Genomic DNA, 3,856 nt, shown 5'->3' on the forward strand with positions numbered 1-3,856 from the left:
AATATCATAGGTTTAATTTAAATGACATTTTTGGTGATGTCATTTCTTGAGGATAAATGCAAGTTTTTCACATTACCTAATCCGACATGATTTGATGGGAAAACATATCCTCTTACCAGACGACAACGATAATGTGCTCCAAGTGGCCAATGTGTACAGCCTGCAGGAAGCTTCTACGAAACCTACTACACCGCCATCAACGACTATAAATACTTGGGTATGTTAGCAAGTTATTTCATACCAGGGAAGATGGACAAGATGAAGATGGTTTTTGTAGCAGCCTTCATTTTTTCTTTTGTAATGCCATCATATGCAGATCTTCCTCCACCGGTCCACCTGCCATCACCGGTTCCCAAGCCTCCATTTGAGAAACGACATCCTCCTCCTCCCCATTACATTCACACATCTTCACCTCCACCTGTCCATAAGCTTGCTCCTCCCAAGCCATGTCCTCCTCCTAATCGCCACCATCACAAACACTCACCGGTCTACACTCCTCCCCCTCACCATGTGTCCCATACATATGAACATAAGTCTCCTCCCCCTCACCATCCATATGAACACAAATACCCACCTCCTCCTCCCCCTCATCACCACTACTCTTACAAGTCCCCACCTCCTCCTTATTAATCTACTGCTTATAAGGTATCACCAATTCATTAGGGTTTTTGTTGAATCTCTATTAAAATTAATAGGTAGGAGTGTCTTTTTTATATATACCTGTTGTCTAAATCTATGTTTACTCACTGCAGTGTGCCAGCTTACTGTTTGAAGTTTGAAGAATTGTAGGAGGCAGTAGTTAAAATAATATGATGTATTCAACTATTATGTAGGGCAAAGCTTATTGTTGAACTATGAAACTTCATCTGCGTAGGGATTTGTATCGTGTGTATCCGATGATGTAATAAACAGTGCCCATATATAATTTTATAGTGAAGTATCCCAATGTTTATTTGAAACGAATTCTGATCTTGTCCTTTCCTTTTAAGATACTACTGATCCTCCCAGGAGTAAAAATAGTTTATCTGCGCATGGGAATAAAATCCCTTTTACATAAATGTGTGTTAATTAAATGATTGTATCTATAAGCATTGAACAAGTTAGTAATCAATAAAGTCCAAATTAAAATGAGATATTAGTTCCTTTATTAAGGACATTTTTTCTTTCCTTTTTTTTTTTTTTTTTCAAGACTGCAGGAATCGGTGCAACACGGCCCTCCTATAAACTGCAGCGCCTGGTAAACTTTTTAAGGTGACCGGTAGCGCTGGCGTGACACGCCCACCGGTACCACGAGGACGAAGGAGACTAGAACCCATGACCAACCCCCTGCAACAGGGAAGATTTAGCCAACCAAGCTAGGGACATTCTTATAAGAGAAATTTTTAGATTAAAAAGCTGTTGTGACTAAAATCAAAAGGCACTTTTTTATGGCTTTCCGAACTCTCTCATCATAATTCTTCATGAGTCGACATAAACGATGTGATACTAAAAGATAGACATAAAAAATAGAGCAGACAATCTTGAACATGATTTTATATTGATTACCATGTAAATGTATGGACGAGATATAAAACCTTTCATGCTTATAATTGTTCCTAAGCACAAAACCTTGCAACTTCATGCGAGTGCATTAATTAAAATCTAGTTTCCTCATGTTTTTTAAAGCTAATCACTTCCCCAAAAAAAGTGTTCATTTGGTTCAAATAGGAACATGTAATTTATGCCATAGAATTTAAGATTTCTTAAAAAATTGGTGCACTGAGGGAATGAAAAGACGTTTCAAAATAAATAACTCCTACAATTCTTCAAATTCCAAACAAAATATTTAAGTCCTCAACATGGAACTCAAAGAGAAAATAGAATAAAGATGTTTGTGTGTGTGTGTGTGTGTGTGTGTGTGTGTGTGTGTGTGTGTGTGTATTTTAGTGGCTAATATTCATAAATTGGCTAATTTTAGAAAAAAAATTGCGACTAATTTGACTAATAATTTAAGATTTAGTGCAACCTAAATCGCCCGATTTTTATTAAATTTAGTTCTAAAATATTTTAAATTGCTCAATAATTTATTTTACTAAAAATATTGAACTCAAAAATTTGTCAATATATTCGATACATGATTATATTTGATTCACCTAAATATTATATATTATCAAAGAAATTAAAATTAATTTACCAATAATTATCATTATTATTAGTTAATTTAGGGATATATCACCAGTATTTAGTTTTCACTATTGATTTAAAATATAATGTAATTATCCTCATAATTTCTATGAGATAAAACATGTTCAATTTTGATTTGTAATATTCCATGACGATTAGCGAACTCCCTATTATTATTGAAACATTCACCAATATTTTATATCTTTTTCTAGAGGGGTGTGTGTGTGTGTGTGTGTGTGTGTGTGTGTGTGTGTGTGTGTGTGTGTGTGTGTGTGTGTGTGTGTGTGTGTGTGTGTGTGTGTGTGTGTGTGTGAGAGAGAGAGAGAGAGAGGTGGTCCCAACTATATGTCATTTCCACATCCAAAAGATCCATAAAGTATTCAATTTTTTAAAAGAGACCCTAAGGAATTTCCCTTTTTCTGTTAGTGATTTTGTCTTGCTCTTCCTATTTTTTATTTTCCAACTCTCACATTTTTCTTATCTCCCTTAGATACATTTTCTAATTTTCTTTTGAAACATCAAGCCATAGCAAGTAGCAACTTAAATTGCTCAAAGCATTGGATAACACAAAAAATGGTTTCTTTGTTTGATTTCTCAAAGATAATCTACTAATCAAGAAATAAGGGTAGATTTTATACTATTCAAAAGGTTTGATTCCCTACTATTGAAAGGGGAAAGTGGGTCACAAAACATTGTAAAATCAGCATTGATTCATTGTAGGGCATAGTGAAGAAAAAAATTGAACTAATTTGATTACAAATATTCTCAATTTAAATACCTTCATTTCTAACACTAAGGACCTCATGTAGTGGTCCATGACCTACGTGATGCATGCACAAGAAGTTATCAATAGGAAGAAGAGTAAGCTAAGTAAGAAGATGCAAAATTTATTAAAGAGAACTAAATAAAATACATTGGGCAAGAAAAAATAATGAAGGAACTACTTTTGACAAGTGGAATTGAAGATGAAATCTAGTCAAGGATGAACAAAACACTTTTTTAAGCCTCCAAATATTAAATATAATTAATTAAAATTTTCTTCTTTTGTTTTTTCATAGGATACTATATTTTTTTCTATAGCTAGTTTAGGGAAATTATAGCTTTTTATATTTTATAAATTATCTATAATGATTTTATAATTCTACATATCTAACTATTTTCTCACTCAATTTGATGCAAGAGCATCCCATATGAATGGTCATTGACTTCTAAAAAAAATAAAAGTACATCCCTTTTGTTGTTTGCTTTAGTTTAGTTTAGGTATTAGCATATCTCCATTCAACCTAGTAGTTAGTGATGTCTACCAAGATTACATTAGCTTTGGGGCATTAGATATGGAAAAATGATTTTTCTAAATTTTCTATAGAAACTTTTTAAATTAAATGATTTGTGTAGATTTAATTATGGAATTCATAGTCTTTTCTAGCCACCTATACAATAAATGAAGCTTTGTATTTGGATATGAACCTCCATCAAAGTATATCAAAAGTGGATCTCGTATATGTAAATACTCTGATAGACATGTTTGTTAAACGTGGAGTAATACTCAAAGATAATGGTGTTGAATGGAGTTCATCAAATGGATTCCATTTCACAAAATGAAATGGTAATAGGTTGTGATATTGCTATTAGGATTTAACTATGTAGTTTCTGAGTCAAACTCTTTGACCCGTGTATCATGAGTAGTGATTCA

At 33.1% G+C, this 3,856-nt stretch overlaps 1 long non-coding RNA gene across 1 annotated transcript; it reads left to right on the plus strand.

Moving 5' to 3' along the window:
* Window positions 1-237: 237 nt before the first annotated feature.
* On the plus strand, window positions 238-963 carry LOC149544990 (uncharacterized). Its single transcript, XR_016355305.1, has 2 exons — window positions 238-645; window positions 753-963. It is a non-coding gene; the product is annotated as an uncharacterized LOC149544990 (long non-coding RNA).
* Window positions 964-3,856: the final 2,893 nt, after the last annotated feature.

This window comes from Cupressus sempervirens, chromosome 8 (genome assembly GCF_028749045.1).
Source record: "Cupressus sempervirens isolate cs-2001-9-10 chromosome 8, ASM2874904v1, whole genome shotgun sequence".
In the NCBI taxonomy this organism is placed as follows: domain Eukaryota; kingdom Viridiplantae; phylum Streptophyta; class Pinopsida; order Cupressales; family Cupressaceae; genus Cupressus; species Cupressus sempervirens.